The following is a 17517-nucleotide window of genomic DNA, read 5'->3' as shown; positions in this document are numbered from 1 at the left end:
CCCCTACCCTAAAATGGTTTCCAGTCTAATAGGAAATACAGAGTGAATTCAGATTCTCATAGCTCCAATGACACAAATGTATATGTATCCCTTTGTTTTTTTGGATTAAATGTGATTTTAGTTGCATAGGTAGAGGAAACTCCTTGACCAATACAGCAGGGCACTTCCTCTGAAATTTGGGATTAAAGAGCTGCCTAGGCCAGTGAAGAGGGTATGACTTGCCCAGGGGCCATGTAGCCAACATGTGTCAAAGGGGAGACTTGAACACAGAAGTTCTTGCCTTTCAGGCCAGTTCTTAAAAGGAATATCAAGTTGTACATAACAGATTTGCAGTTTCACATACAATTACCTTTTTGTCTATTATACTATGTTATGAAAATGCTTGTTTTATTTCTTAAGTTCTGAATAAAATAAATAGAAGACATTCCTTTTTAGTGTCTCTCTCTGCAGATAAAATCTCAAGATAAATCTACTCACTACTTTCATGGCTTCTCATACATAATTACCTAAACATGCATTGTGTATTTTATTTTAAGCAACAGATGTGCCCCCTAAAAAATCATATGGAATTCGACAAATATCTAGTAAGCATCTATTATGTACCTGGCACTCGTTTAGGTGTCGGTAATGCAAACATAAAAATGAAACCGTCTGTTACCTCAAGGATAAGTTCTATGAGAAAGAAAAACATGTATGTAGATACATATATACATACATATATACATATATATATAATATGAATGAGCATTGCAGAAATTGAAATGGAAATGTAAAATAGGGAGGAAGAGGGATGGAGAAGGGATGGAGTTAACAAAATGGATATGAAAGGAGAGAATGGTAGCCAGGGAAGGAAGTTCTGTCCTATGTTACACACCAACTCAGAATTCTGAGTGGCAGAACATATGTAAATTAAATATTAGTACATCAAATCCCATTTTCTCATTGATGTAAATAACTCTTAGAGAATTTGATTTTTCATTTGGCATTGGACTTTCTTTGATAATGGCTTTTAACACTATTGTTTTTTTCTCCTACCTATCCCCTTAAAAAACAAAATGGTTTAGGTGCAGGGATGGGGAACCTGCAGCCCTGAGGCCACATATGACCTTGAGGGCATGAGTTTCCCACCCTGGTTCAGGAGAAAGGAGAGACTTTGATTCAAATCCAACCACTGATGTTCAGTCTGTATGAACTTGAGCAAGATATTTAAAGTCCACAGGCCTTACCCACAAAACGGGCAGTGAGGAGGGAGGATTGGGTTAGATAACCTTTGAGAATCATGACAACTCTAGAGCTATGGTTCCATGGCCTTTCTCAGTCTAATCATTAATCATTTATAGGAGGTAGCTGGGAGAGTGCTAGACTTTAAATCAGAAAGAACCATCTTCTAATTCCACTTGGGATACTTACTAGCTGTATAATTACAGGCAGGTTTCTAAACTTCAATTTTCTCATCTGTAAAATGGAAATAATCCCTATGGTACTCATCTCACAGGGTTATTTTGAGGTTCAAATGAGACACCGTATGCAGTGTTTCAAAACTCCTGAGGGAGTAAGTCAATAAGCATTTAGTAGGCTCTTAAGTGTTAAGTACTAGGGGGACAAAAAGAAACAATCTTTGTCCTCAAGGAACTTATAGTCTAATGGAAGAGACAACATGCACATAACCATGTACATACAAGATGTAGACTGTGAGACATTGTATTAGTCAGATGCAATTACTGTTGTAACACTTAATGAACTGGAAGAACTCAATACAGAGTATAAAGTGAAGACTATTTTTATAATGTATCTGTTTTGTAAATTTCATGTATCTGTTTTGTAAATTTATACTTTTCAATATTAGGTAGAGAGTGTTTAGTATTAGGGATGGGGAAAAGAAAAGAGAATAGACAGGGAGTAAGGAAAGAATGGAGGAGAAAAGGAGAGAAGGAAGGAAGGAAGGAAGGAAGGAAGGAAGGAAGGAAGGAAGGAAGGAAGGAAGGAAGGAAGGAAGGAAGGAAGGAAGGAAGGAAGGAAGAAATTTCAAGGAAGGGAGTAAAAGAGGTAGAGAGAGGGCAGGAGGAAAAAAGGAAGGAGAGACTGAAGAAAAGAAGGAAGGAGGGAAGGAAGAGGGGGAAAGAAAGAGAGAAGGAAGAAAGGAAGAAAAGAAGGAGGAGGGACAGAGGGAGAGGGAAGGAAGAAGAGGAGGAGGAACTTAGAGAGTTAAAAGGTAGAAAGGTGGACAGTCTGTAAAATAGAGGGGAAAAGATTAGTCATTGTATTCTTCTAGAAAGTGAGTATTCTGAAGAAGAATTATCTTAGCTTCTTATTTCAAAAACCATAAACATGACGCTGCATTGCTAAGTCTCCTGTGTGAACTTTATTTCTAGAGAAAGAGATGAAGAGGAGGGTGGCAAAGAAGGGAATATTCGGCAGTAAGCTTCCATTTGCTATGGTTGGAGCTCGATGGTATTTTAACACAGTTTTTCAGGCTCTGGAATTCCTTGAATCTACAGCTCTTTGTTGAAGGACCCAGATGCCAAACAGCAAAGAATGTAAATGATTTTGTTTTCCTGTTAGTGGATTTGTGAACCATCCCTAGGATGCTCTCCCTTGAATCTTTTGATGTGAGCTTTGGAACACAAGAGAAGCTCGGTTCCTTTTGGGGGGTGGTTTTGCTTCGCCACCAGCACACCTTTTTCTGTTTCCTAAGGACCTTATCCAGATTTTTCCAAGACTGCCTAGAAATGGGTGCTTTAGCAAAAGAGCATGAGGTGGCCAGCTCCCATGCCAGCTTTCCTTGCCTCACTGCTTAATAAACAACTGTTGATTGATTGTCCTACTACTGCTGCGGCATTAAGTCTCTCTGTTTCAGTGTCTTCCCTCTCTGAAATAGGAATAGCAATGTTTTATTATTGTTGTTAATATTAATAATGCCTCTACCAGTAATGATAATAATGCTTTCCTATCTTATGAGACCCTAGGGTAGATAAGTCCCAACAATGGTACTGAAATGCCCTTTTAAAAACAGCAATTAACTGCTAGCGTTTTTTAATACGCAAAATTTGGAACTATTCCCTAAGAAAAAAGAATTTTCCCCTTGGTCTCAAATTGCTATGCATTTTCCTGCTACTAATTCCTACCACCACCACCACCACCCCATCCACACACTCTGATCTATTGTCCTATCTATGAAGGAACATCAGACTTACACATTACAACACAGCCTTTTAGCCCAGCAAATAACTCTTTACTTGAATGGTGTTTGTGGTCTCAAACACTCCAGTTTATCTTTTACATGAGACATTTTTCTTAGGTGAATAAAAATTTCAGCACATTAGAGAGAACATTAAACCTCTTCTCTTCTGGTTTTTCCTGGTGCCACAAGGTCTTCATCAGAAAAAAATGTCTCAGATCTGACCACTGACTCAACGAGTGCTTATTTCCAGACGTCTACCTTGATAGTATTTACTTTTAGAAACTCTCTTAATTATTTTTGCTAAAAAAAATCTGCAGAGCAACAGCCCAACTCATGACTGTTTCCCTCTCAGAGGCTGTCTGTTTTTCTCTCCTATTTTATTTCTATTGAGGCATCAATCCCATTCTCATCACCAAACTGTTGGTCTAAAGAAAAAATATACAGTGGTAGTGCTTATAAAGTCTAGTTGTGAATTTAAAGAAATGGTAGGGATCTGGGTGAGTGTATATAAATTTGGGAATTTCAATTGTACGTGTGGCAAAGAGAGACCCAGCTCTGAGGGCTTCATAGATGATCCATTTTGACTTCAAAAGATATGGAATGACAATGTATTCACAAGAGAAAAGGACTATAAAAATCAACCAATCTAACCCACTCATTTGATAGATGAGGAAGACTCTAAATTAAAATCAATTAAATTCAGCAAAAACCTAATCTGAGCCAGTCACTACGTAAGGTACTAGAGATATAAAGACAAAAATGAAATAGTCTCTCCCTTCAACGAACTTAGATCTTACTGGGAATAAATCTTATGGTCTAATAAATTAGGACCCAAGGGGTTAAAGTGGTCCAAGATCACACAGTTAGTCACTAAACCAAATCCATCGACAACTTGTACCATAGAGAAGCCACACTATGCCACTTCACGCTGAATTATAATGTCAGCTTTTATTAAAACCTAGGAATCATATTATTATCCAACAATTTAGAGCTAGAATGAACCACAGAGGTGGTCTAGACCAATCCTACTTTCACAGGTGAGGAAGTTGAGACCCAGAGAGGTGTACAGGTCACACAGGTAGGAAATGGCAGAAGCAGAATTTGAAACCAGGTCCTCTGACTCCAAAATATGAATCTCTTTCTACTGTATCAGGTTGCAATTTCTATTCATTTTCTTAGTCCTTACAAAACAGCTTTTAAAATTCAAGAGGCTGCATAGTATCTCAGTGCCAAGCTTTGACACTAACTCCACCCCTAATGCTCAATACCACCCCTTCTACCAATCCATTAACAAATATTTGCTGTACGCCAACTATGGGCAAGTAAATCCTCATGCTAGGCTCCCTAACAGATACAATGAATTTGTTGTTGTTCACTTGTTTCATTCATGTCTGACTCTTCATGACCCTATTTGGGGTTTTCTTGGCCAAGATACTGGACCAGTTTGCCATTTCCTTCACCAGCTCATTTTATAGCTGAGGAAACTGAGGCAAACAGGGTTAAATGATTTTCCCAGGGCCACCCAGCTAATAATTTTCTGAGGCCAAATTGCAACTCAGGAAGAGGTCTTCCTGTCTCCAAGATGATGTCTTCCTGTCTCTAGGACCTTCACTCTATCCACTTCACCATGTAACTGCCCCTATGAACAGCCCTTAACAATAAGTAGCCCTTATTACCTAGTCTCCATCTCCTCACTTTGTTCCTATCTGCTTTGCTTATATCATATTTTTTTCGTATGTCATATTTCCCCTAATAGAATAAAAGACGAAGAAAGTAATGGAATGAAAACATCCTCAAATAATTGTCTTCCAGGTAAGAATTTTACTTTCCCAGGTATCATACAATATACAATAAAAGCTGAATTTCTTTCCCTTAAGAACCTTCATTGTGTGCTAAGTTAATGACCAAACCTTAAACCTGTTTCATTCTAGAAGTCACAGATTGGACCACAATAGGTCACTGGCCAAGCTCCACTTAATGACTATATTTTGGGCCCTCTAGGGTCAGAATAAATGTCAACAGTAACTGTTTCTCTTTGAGCAGCAATCCTGAGGGTCTTCTCCTCCCAGTTTGATTTTTCTTTTAATTAAAGGGACCATCCCTTGACTCACTTCATAAAAAGACCTATTCACCAAATGGGCGTTACTTCACTCAAAGTGAGAACCTGAAAAGACCTTAGTCTAAAAGGGCCAAGGTCTCCCATTGCATCCTGGACCATCTCCAGTCCTCCTGATGAATATCTGGCCACTGGACCCAGATGGCTCTGGAGGAGAAAGTGAGGCTGGTGACCTTGCATAGCCCTCCCTCACTCAAATCAAAGTCAACTGCAAGTCGTGTCATCATTCCCTGAGGTTATGGTCCTCTTCAAAAATGAAGAACAAACATGTCTCTCCTCCAACAAATGGAGCTCTTTCTTTCATAATCAACTGCTCCATTCATGTGGTGAGTCATAACACAAGGTCTGTCTGCCTCCCAGTACACATAACCTATTCCTGCTAACTCTAGACCTTTCATACACGGCAGGGAGACTGAGAGCAAGACAGAAAGCAGCTAATCTCTGTTCCTCATTTATGATTAAAAACCCCTTGCACGTGGATCTACTTGAATGGATCATGCTTGTTTTTCCAGTTTATTGGTAATATTTCTCTATCCTCTGGAATTCACTTGCAAGAGACTTTAAGTCACTGAGCTCTGAATTCCATGGAGTCATGTAGCTTCACCTTCACCCTGGCTATCCATCTCTGCTTTGTTCCACCCTCCAAACTAGACTTCCAGAGACCATGCCTCTGAGAGGAGCCAAGCCACTCAGCTCTGAACACCCTAGACTCATGCATTCCACACACAAGCATTGGCCTCTTTCTATCTTTTGTTGCAAGAACTGTAGTCAATTTCAATGTTACCACTGTCTCTGGGAAAGGACATGCCAATGAATTGTGTGTCCTATTGTTTCACCCACCATCACAGACCATGATTCCTTTCCCAGATCATTTTATATGTATAGTCTCCCCCATTAGAATATATTATATTAGAATATAAGAATGTTTGCCTCAGTTTCCTTATCTGTAAAATGAGAAGGAAATAACAGACCACTCCAGGATCTTTGCCAATAAAACCCCAAATGGAGTCATGGAGAGTCAGACACAACTGGGACAAATGAACATGAATGTAACATCCTTGAGCAGAAGGACCAATTCCTTTTTGCATATATCTCTCCAGTATTTATCACAGAATTCAAACAATGTTGAGCATTTAATAAATACTTTTTTATTATTCATTCTCAGTCAATCACTATGTATTTATTAAATGTTTACTACATGCCAAGTACTATACTAAGAGGAGAATGACACAAACCCAGTTGGTTTTAGACATGGCACTGATGTTTCCCTGCCTCCTTAAATTTTATTACCCGCCCATTCCTCTGGTTCGTTCGAGTCCTTTTCTCTTGTTTGGGTTGAAATTCCTTAACACAAACTCTGTCTGCTTATTCTCATTCTGATCTCCAACGTGTCCTCTTTCTGTTGCCATGGGGTGCCTAGACTCAGAAGCTGGTACCATCCTCTGAAGTTACAGTGCTTGCATGCCTTTTCTTGTACTTGTAGATACCTCTGCTTACCGATCCCTAGCCCAACATTTTCTAACAGACAGTTAAGACTCCTGGTTCATCCTTGCACAATCCATTCAGAATCTGCAAATATTAATTAAACAGGGTTATGGTGGGTCATCTTACCAAATCACAAAATCCTTATGCATATAACAAGTCTATCTGCCACTGATAAAAAATTGAAATTAACCCTTGCCAGCTGTTACCAACAATGCCAAGAGCTTCATAAACCAAGAGCTGAGTTGATTCAGGACTACAGATGGCAAGGGACAGTGCTGAGTCACTCTCTTCTGAAGGGCTTTGAGAGCAATTTTGGCTGTATAGGGGTACAATTTTGTAGGGAACATAAAGAGGAAAGAGAAGAGAGTTTGGTGGGGGTCACAGAGCAGCCACTATTGTGGTTACTTCAATTGCTTTCAGAGAGAACAAAGACCATGGTGAGTCTTTGGCTTCTAGGACGACTGTGTCTACGTTCTCAGAATTCATGGGAGCTACCCTGATGGGCATGTATCCTAGTGTGTTTCTCTCTTGGGAATCCTTGGGAAGTCAGTTGTGTGTATGTTTGTTTGTTTTTCCTAGTGTTCTGGGTGTCTTGTGTGTTGTGGTTATTCTTGGAAGAGCAGTTTCCGGGTCTTAGAGGAGTCTGTGATCATAAAACTTTCATAACCAGTACTTACACTTTATTACTTGAAAGCTTACCCCAAAAAAAAGCATATTTGATCTTCATAATAACCCTGTGTGGTAGGCGCTTTAATTACTCCCATTTTACAGTTAAGGAAACTAAGGCAGACAAGGATTGAGATTTGCTCAAGATTACACAACTACTAAGTGACTGAGACAGGGTTTCAATTTAGTTCTCCCTCATTCCAGGTCTAGTATTCTGTCAATTAAGATACCTAAATGCCTTCTGAGATAAGTTAGGACGATATTTCCGATATGGCACCTATCTGAAGCTCTGTCTCATTAACCTTAGCCTCTAGAAATAACTATAGAGGACACTTAACAAACTTACTCACTTGTATTCTATTTGTACTAATATTCAAAACATATTTTTGTTTGCTCTAAGTTTTTTTCATCTACTAAAGTCTTTAGAGTCTAGGAATAAATGAAAATGTCTCCTATTTTTCACATTTGCGATTAAATGTCATAGGTTGACATTTCTTAGCAGAGGCATAAGAATTGATATGTACATAGTAAAGATGGTTAATATGTATCTGATATCACTATGATTAGCTTAGCTCTTCTCAGCAATACGATGACCCAAGACAATTCCGGAAGATGGAAAATGCTATCCGCTTCCAAAGACAGAACTGATGGAGTCTGAATGCAGACCAAAGCATACTATTTTCATTTTTGGGGGGAGGATTTCATGGGGATTTTTTCCCTTTAATTCTGTTTTTTTCTTTCATGACATAACTAATGTGGAAACATGTTTTACATGATTTTATGCGTATAACCTATATCAGATTGTTTGCCATCTTGGAGAGAAGGGAGGGGAGAGAAGGAGGAAGAAAAATTTGGAATGCAAAATCTTTAAAAAAAATGAATGTTGAAAATTGTCTTTACTTGTCATTGGAAAAAAATAAAATACTATAACATTAAACAAAATGTTTATCTGATATCTATTCAAGGAATGGTGCCTTACATTAGCTCCCAAATATTTATAACAGAAGAACAAAAAAATTAATAGAATTCTAATTATTCAGTTTTTGGCTTAATCATAATTGTGGCTTTTGGTTAACAATTTTTACTTTAGTCTGCATTGTCTCTTTATCTCTGATTCTGACCATTATATAGTCCAAGTTCTAAATTAGGTCCAAACAGCCCCATATGAGCAGAAGTAGATGAACAAATTAAAAGGGATCTTTCCATTTCAATTCCATTTGATTACCCCCATGCCAATATAACCTTAATCAAGGAAGACTTGGGATCATTGCTTTCAGAATTGGAAGAAATCTTAGGGATCACCTAATTACTCCCCTCATTTCACAAATGTTGGGGGGCAATAACAACAACCACTGAGACCCACACCCAGGTTCCACTGTTAGTCAGTAAAGGAGCCATATAAACCTAAATCTTCTGATTTCCTGTTATAACAATTGACATGTATATAGATCTTTTAAGTTTTCAATATACTTTTTACATCTACTACCTAGACTTTGAAAAACCAACTCAGAATCTACCTTGGTGTCTGATTGCTGTGTGACCATGGGCAAATTACTTAGCCTCTCTGAGTCCTAACTTCATTGCATATAAAATGTAGATAAGAAAACTCAAAGTACCTCCCTCAAAGGGCTCAAACAAGGAAATTGATGTACAATGCTTTAAGGACCTTAAGGTTTTAGGCTATTAGAATCTTTGATTGCACTAAGACTTTGGAGACTCCTTCTATCAATGCCCATTAAATTATTTCATTTGAGTTTCTTGACTGCTCTGTGAGAGGAGTCCTAGAGGCATTAATAGCCCTAGTTTCCAGATGAGAAAATAGGGCTCAAGGAGGTTGTGACTTGCCCACAGGATCGGTAAATTGAAAAAGCAAATCGTAAACACAAACTCTTCCTGACTCCAAATCTGTGACTCCATCTTACCTCATCATGCAATTGAATCTGTGGAAGAGGAAAGATTAAAAAATTAATAATAAAAGCCTTAGATCAGAAGTTCTTAACCTGTGGTCCATGGGTCTATGGATAAATTTCAGGTGGTCTATGCATTTGGATGGGAAAAAATTACATCCTTATTTTCACTGTCATGTAGCATTTCCTTCAGTCATGAATGGAGGTAACAAACATTTCTCTTGGAAGGGGTTCATAGATTCACCGATCTGCCAGACAGGTCCATGACACACTAAAGGGTTAAGAATTCTTGACTTTGATGAATTGGAATAAGCATGAATATGAAAAGGGACTTTTTTTTCTTCTCAACATACTAACTCTTTCAGAAGAACGTAAGCCCTTTAAGGGCAGAGACTACTTTGTTTTTGTCATCTCCCCAGCATCTAGTGCTATACAGACATTATTACATGTTTTAATAAGAGCTTATTGGGCTGAATAGATTGAGCTGAACTGATATTTCTTGAACATAGAACACAGCTTGATAGAGCACAAGTAAAAATAGTATATACAATGACAGGTTAACTAAAGGGATCGTTTTTCAACCTAAACTGTCTCTAGTGCAATTGATAATATATGTAAACCTAAGAATTCCTTCACAAATAAGTACAATATGGAAATAACAGCTCCAACATAGAATGCGATAGCAATACTTTGAAAAGAAAAAAAGAAGCAAGGGAAAGGAAATAGCATATTAAGTTCCAAACAAAAGCAGGGACAGGTGGTGCTCTCCATTAGAACTAGCTTGGTGTCTCTGGAAACTAGATCACTCTGGAGAATCTCTGAAGGAGAAATTCATATTTTTTAAAAAGTGGGAGGAAATGTACTGAAGCATCTCATATGTTAACATTAGTCTTGGGCTGACCATCTGGCTTTGCCCTGGGAACTCACCTTCGTGGACTTATCGTGAAGAGTGAGGCCAAGACGACTTTGCCTACTTTCCTCTTCTTTCAAACACATCCTCCCCTCAAGGGGTCATTTCCCACAACCACCACAATAACCCACCCTCCAACATTCAATAGGCTAATGAAAATCTTCTCTCATCCAGAGATGCAAGTGAAAACAGCAGCAGGAATTTTCACAGTCTTAGCCGAAAGAGTCCTCTGAGTTTTAGGGGAGGGCTTCTTGTTAACCACTTTACCTCATTCTCCCCTTCCCTGGAGCAGAGACTGTTATTTCTACCAGTCCCTTGGAGAATGAGTCCAATTCCTGGGTGTAAAACTGAGATTATTGAAATTAATTTGTACTCTGGAGTGAGGTCAGGCTACCAAAATGGATACACATTTAGTGCTAAGTACCTTACCAGCAAACTCCCTTTTGAGCATCAGAGTGTTATAAAACATTAGAACTTTACTCTTCAGAATGAAACGTAATACAGTACGGGCTACACAAAACAGATTGGGGAGAAGTCCTTGTTCTCATTTGTCCCCATAATTGACCAACAGAGAACAATAAAATATCTCTCTTCAATACTGGTATCCTGTTAGAAGTTCCTCGTCCTTCCTTTTTATCCATTTTATAAATTGAAACGCTATTTTAGCTCCAAAAAGGAGATATGAGAATACATTTTCCTTCCATCTTTTCAGACAATGGAGGTAGAGGTGAAGTATAACATATAACATCATACTTGATTGATGAATTGGTGATGGCCTTGGGCTGCCCTTTTCCCCTTTTTTAAATTTTTGATTTTATTTTTATTTTCATTGCTAAAAGGAATGTCTCTCTGGTTGGGGTAGGCAGGAGGGAGGGACATACTGAAAATAAACCTGAGGTACGTCTAAAAATTGAAAATGGAACGCTACCAGGACAAGCATATATATATATCTTGCTTTCCCCAGATGGGTAAATTCGACCCCATGATATCGTACAATGAAAAGGGAATTGGCTGTAGAGTCCAATGACCTAAGTTCAAATCAAGCTTCTAATGCTTGCTATGTGATGTGGGTCAAATGATATTACCTACCTGGCCTCAGTTTCCTCATACATAAAGGGAGAGTTTGTACTAAAGTGATTTTTGGGATCCCTCCAGGTCTAGCTCTTTGATTCTATGATATGTTCAGGAATGACTAAGTTCCATCAAACAGTGTTAGGATACGTTCCCAGAACAAATCAGAACTTGTAGGGTTTTGAAAAGGTGTGAGTAAATCCGTTCTCTATTTTGATGTAGGGACCAAATTCATTGTTGAAGCCCTGTGCTCATTCAATGCATCTGAAAGTAATTTTTTGTTAATCTTCTTCTCAAAAAAGTACTGAAAAGAATTCTATGGAAGAGAAAGAGCTTAAGACCCCACAAAGAAGGGGCAACTTCTTTCAAATAACTTGAAATAGGCACTTCTCATCTTGGGAATGTTTTACTAGAGGCCCACTCCTGCATGAAGGGCAAGAGCTTGAGTGACAGTGAAATTCTACTTTCTTTCACTTCCTGCTTCTTCCCAGAGTCTCTTTGTTCAGGGCCCTTTCCATGAAGAGAACCTAGAACTGCATATCTCTTTTCAAAGCTGGAAACCAGAAGAATTAGGATCTTTCCTCTCTCAAACTCTTGACAGCCTCATTCCTCATATAGGCAAGTAGCTGTCATTAATCAGTCTCCACCAATAAGAAAACATTTAGGCAAATAAAATTGAGCCCTGGGTTATATAAGAAAAAGACTTTCATACTGCAATCTGTAATACCTATTGGAGCTTACTTACTTGAGAAACACACCTAGGAAGTGCTGATAAAGGTTTAACAACCAGCTTGCCAAAATAAAGTGTACACATGACACATTTTTTTAAATTTAACCTATGTTATATCAGCATTTTCTCCATCACACTTTCTTAAATCTAAATAATCAACAGAAGAATGAACCACTCACTGATTCATAGTGTTTGCCTGTTTGTGAAGTATAAATGCTCTCACTGAAAATTTAGCTGTTGGTTTTCTTGAATCAATTCAAGCTGTCTCTACCATACCCTTGAATTCTAACTAAACTATATTTTTTAACTTGAACTGTTCAACACTTACCTAAAGCAATGTTTCTTAACCTGGGATCCATGAACTTGGATGAAAAACGACATCTTTATTGAAAATTTATGCATTTGAAATTATTTATTAAAATAAACATCTTTATTTCAATATAGTTAATGTTCTTTGTAATCCTGTGTGTTTTATTTTATTCATTTAAAACTATAATCTTGCAAAGGGGTGATTGGCACAAAAAAGGTTAAGAACGTCTGATGTGAAGCCAACGCGTGCATATTCTTTGGAGTAGGTATATGGCAAGGAAGCAATCTTTTCCCCAGATGATCTTTCCCAGTTTCTGTCTTCTTTCCCTTTCTTATTTTCCCTCTCTCTGGCCTCCAGCCTGGGATTGTAATGCATTGCAAAATGTCAGTAAGCAAACAAAGAGAACCCAAGCAAACCTATGCTATCACAGAACCTTGTTTTATAAACTGTTGAGAAACCCTGACATGCCATGAAACCTTATTCCCTCTTTCCCTTCCTCTTTGTAAATGATTTGCCTCCCCCTCCTCCACACTTCATGTATAAATAAACAGAAACGTGTCTGAATATTTGTTTTTTTTCCTCTCTCTGTCTCTTGGTCCTTATAATCAAGGGCTATTACAACAATAGATCTTATCTGTGGAATGGAGGTCCCTCTGCACCTTCAGTTCTGATTTTTGTTTATGCTTGGCTGCCATTGTGGCTGTTTCTGATAGTTTTAGGTCAGCCATGACAGACTATGGGTGACACTAAATAAACACATTGGGAGCCTGGGACCAGGCAGGAAGGGGTGATACTAGGGCTCACAGTTTGATTTTCCTTGATTAATCACCCTTTTTATTTAGAATAACTTATTCCATATAATACCTGCTTGTCTGCCTAAGCAAATTGTGCCACCAGCCAGCAAGGACTAAGAAATCCTCATAAACAAAGAGGAACCGAGAGGACAAAAATGGACTTACTCAACAGTCCGGGTGGCGCTGGAGGCTTTCAGTACATGGTCAGGGATGTTTATTTATTTTCCTAAATTACATGCATCTCTTTCTTTCCTTTTTTTTCTTTTGCTTGATTTCCCAGTCAGAGCTAAGTAACCTTGTCAAGTCACCCCCTCCCCTCATTTGCCCCAATTGCCAGAAGCCACAGACCCATCATTCTTAACATGAAGGTGGAGAGTATTTAGCAACCCATGTCAGAACCTTCATCCTAGCATGGCAGAACATATTTCATACTTTTTGGGGGTGTTTTAGCTGGGTAGTTGACAGTGGCAGACATTAGACAGGAGCCATGATTCATGGAATTGGATTTTCTGATCAGCGCATTGGCATTCCTTTTTAAAAATCAATCAAGAAGCATTTATTAAGTGCCTACTATGTGTCAGGCCTGGGAACCGAAGATGAAAGTGACACATCTGCTTTCAAGAAAATAAGAAAAAATCACCATCATTACCTTCACCCATTCCTCAAATTCCTCAAAAAGTAAAGCAAGGTAAAGACGTTTCATGGGACTGGTTGTAACTGTGGGTGGGAAAAGCAATCAATCAAACACAACTGTGCGGGCGCACACACACACACACACACACACACACACACACACACACACAAAAGCATCCAGCTAGTTTACAGGAAAAACTCTAAGGAATAGGACTGAGAAGTCCCCTGATCAATTTCAGGCAAAAAGTCCTTGCAGTTTGTCAATTGTCGGTTGATGAATATCATAGAAGCTGCGAGTATTTTCATCATATTTAATTTGTTCTCAGAACTTAGATCTCAAATGGACCTTGGATATCCTCTTGTCCAACCTTGTCATTTTATCTGTGAGGAAACTGAAGGGCAGAGAGGGTATTTCATTTACACAAGTAATGAATGAGGCACACTGCTTTAAAAACAAAAAAATAAATAAATCAAAAAACCCCACGAACTTAGAAAACAATGGTCAGCTCCAGGCAGTGTCTGTTAAAAATGAGATCATTCTATCTTGGTAGTATGATACCGGTATTAGAGTATCTCATTTATTGTATTATTATTTATATAGCACTTGCAGCTTGCAAAGATATTCTATTATCTCATTTTATCTTCACAATAACCCTGGGAGCTAGGAGCTATTGTTATCACAATTTCACAGATGAGAAAACTGAGGTAGACAGTAATTAAGTGACTTACCTAGGAACACACAGTTGGTAAATATCTGACACTGGTTTTAAACTCTGATTTTCTTGGCTGTGGGTTCAGTGTTCTGTTCACTGTGCTGCCCTGTTGCCTCTAGGCATCTCTCCATTCTTATCTGCCTCTGCAAACATCTAAGGTTTGGGGACTGTATGTATCTAAAAAATATCTTTTCATTGAGGGCAGGATGTAGGGGACTGAGACCAATGCTGATTTTTCTTATAGCTTCTAGCACAGTGCCCAACATATACATTTTAAATTATCATCACTTAGTTATGGAAACGACCTATTTCATGAGTCCCTCAGATCATAATCTTAGCCAATATTCTTCTGGTTATTCTATATGATTGCCAATTATCGAGTGCCATGATCTCAGAAAAGCTGCCAATCCAGTTGACCCAAGGAGGAGAGAGAAACACTTAGTGAGTATAAGTGGAACAAAGCATCTTACCAATAACTCTACACTACCAGGGATAAAAGTCAGCATCAAAAATGTAGATGATTAGACATGGAGATGGGCAAGTCATATATTGAAAGTGAGGGACAAATGTTGTATAACCTGATTGTTGCCCTGGTATCCGAGAGATTAAAATAACCAGAAAAAGGTTCCTAGATTATAGGTTAAATCCTGTGGGTAGGTTTTACAGAAAGACATACAAAAAAATCTAGTTAAACCAGAAGACAAACATGGAAGTATTGACATACCAATGAATTCAATATCATACCATTATCATAACATTTAGAAGAAGAAAAAAAGTCCCTGTCCTCAAGGAGCTTACATTCTATAAAGATCAAATAGCTACGCTCAAGTAACAAAATTTAACAAAAATAATAAGAGCCACTAAAGTGAACTTGAACAGGCTTTTCAATCAAAATCAAAGTGTTGGATTCTTAACTTATACACAAAGAACTTAATTAAACACAGAAAGCTTAATATCTTTTTCATTCATTCATATTTCAAACATGAGTCAAATCAATTCAACAAACATTTCTTATACTCCAACTTGTTCAGGGTTTATGCCAAGGGATTCAAGAACTCCCATCCTAGATCATATATATGACCCATGGCCTGGTTCATCATATACCCTGAAACAGAACAATCTTCCCAAAAGGGAACAGTTGTTGAATACTTCAGCTGTGTCCAATTCTTCATGAACCCATGAACCATAGTATGCCGATGCTTTCCCTGGAGTTTTCTTGGCAAATGTACTGTAGTGGCTTGCTATTTCTTTCTCCAGTGGCTCAAGGCAAGGGAAGGAGAATGATTTGTTGAGAGTCATGTAGCTAATAAGTGCTTGAGGCCAGATTTGAACTCAGGGATTCCCAACTCCAAGCTCAGTGTTCTATCCAGTGAGCCACCTAGCTGTCCCCAAAATAGAACAGAGAAAAGCTCAAAACCCAGGGATTCAGATGTAATATGCATGACAATCTGGTCTTACATTCTTTTTCCCCAGCTGACCCTGCTGGCATTTAAGCTGCATGGGGCTGGAAAAGAAGGATGATGGGGAATTGTAGCAAGGAGAAAGAGAACTGCCTAGCAAGTCACCTCATACATTCTCTGCTTGGACTCTTGGACTCACTTCCCAAGGGCAGTACTATTCTTTCACTTTCAGTCAACCCACAAATGGAACAGCTCTCCAAAGTACTTTCCATCACTGCTCTAGCTCTCTCAACCTCCTGACATGACCAAACCCCAATCCTAATGCAAGTTTCTATTGCTTTTTATTAAATCTTTGAAATCATAGACAACTGTGTTCTCTTGCAGCTACTGAAAGTTGCTTCTTTCCCCCGCTTCAGCCCAACAATTTAGGAGACAATTTGCTAGAACAACTGTTTAAATAGGATAGCATATTTTTTTTAATTGGACTAGTTCATCAAGACCAAGAAGAAGAGTCATACAGAAACAACTATGATCAAAATAAGTGCACTGGGCAGGTGCAAAGCAAAGGGCAACCTAAAGTCCCAAAAGGGAAATATACAATTGGGGATCGGGGAAGTGTTCCCATAAGGGATGCCATGATGACAGATGGTGTAATAATAATGTTCTTTAAAAACAAAATAAGAGATGAGGAGAGGAGATGCTAGCCAATGTAGATTGCAATAAGTGTGTAGTTATACATTTGTCTCCTGTCCAGGTCCAATAAATAGGAGCTCATCAATACAACTGCATCTCAACAGGCACATTTCGATTAATGATGATTTCTCAGAGATTGTGGCAATCTTGGCTTCCATTCACTTTATTGGAATTCATATTCAATCCCAAATTGTTTATCCAATAAGAAGCACCGTGACACGGGTATCTTCTTGTGACCACCATAAATATATTCCCAGAATTGCTCTGCACCAACCTTGCCTAGTAATTTAACGGCCATCTGAAAATGGTTTTTCAGAAGTTAAAAAACAAAACAAAACACTTTGTCCCCAGATTCCTTGATCCTGCAGAGCCAGGAAAGCTTTAAAACTTCCAGATAAACTTTTTTCCTCTAAAGCACATGAATCTAGTTGACCTGTGTGATCCAAAAACCATTGGTATCTTTACTTCATCTTTTTAACTTTCCTGTTCTTTTTTTGCAACTATATCCCAAAAGTCAATAAAACTGGGCAAACCTTTTGGTAAAGCAACACCACTGCTAGGCTTACATCCTAAAATATCCAAGAAAGAAGGGCGATGCCTCTATGTACCAAATATATAGAAACTGCAATCCTATTTTTTGTACCAAAGTATCAGAAACTAAGGGGCTACCCATTCACTGGAGAATGGCTAAATAACATGATATATAGATGTAATAAAATAATATTATGCCATAAGAAATGGTGACAGGGGTGATTTTCAGAGAACCATGGGAAGACTTGTGTGAACTGATGCAGGACGATACTATTTGTACAATAATAACAACATTGTAAAAAAATAATAGCAAGAACTTTGAAAGACTCAGGATATTTGAACAGTTAAATGACCAGCTAGGATTCCAGAGGACTCAC

The 17517-nt window shown here is 38.3% G+C and overlaps 1 long non-coding RNA gene across 4 annotated transcripts in view; it reads right to left on the bottom strand.

The window, feature by feature from the left end:
* Positions 1–17517, bottom strand: part of LOC140513475 (uncharacterized) — a 183875-nt gene that overhangs the window by 42728 nt on the left and 123630 nt on the right. For 3 of the 4 annotated variants that reach the window (XR_011970193.1, XR_011970191.1, XR_011970194.1), the window contains one exon: positions 13864–14195. The exons of the other annotated variant lie outside the window; for it this stretch is intronic. This is a non-coding gene — a long non-coding RNA (uncharacterized lncRNA). Of the gene's footprint in view, positions 1–13863; positions 14196–17517 lie in introns of those variants that run through there. 4 annotated transcript variants of the gene reach the window in all.

This window comes from Notamacropus eugenii, chromosome 7, assembly GCF_028372415.1.
Source record: "Notamacropus eugenii isolate mMacEug1 chromosome 7, mMacEug1.pri_v2, whole genome shotgun sequence".
Lineage (NCBI taxonomy): Eukaryota > Metazoa > Chordata > Mammalia > Diprotodontia > Macropodidae > Notamacropus > Notamacropus eugenii.
Note: the sequence above shows the minus strand (reverse complement) of the source record. Positions and strands in the feature narration are given on the sequence as shown.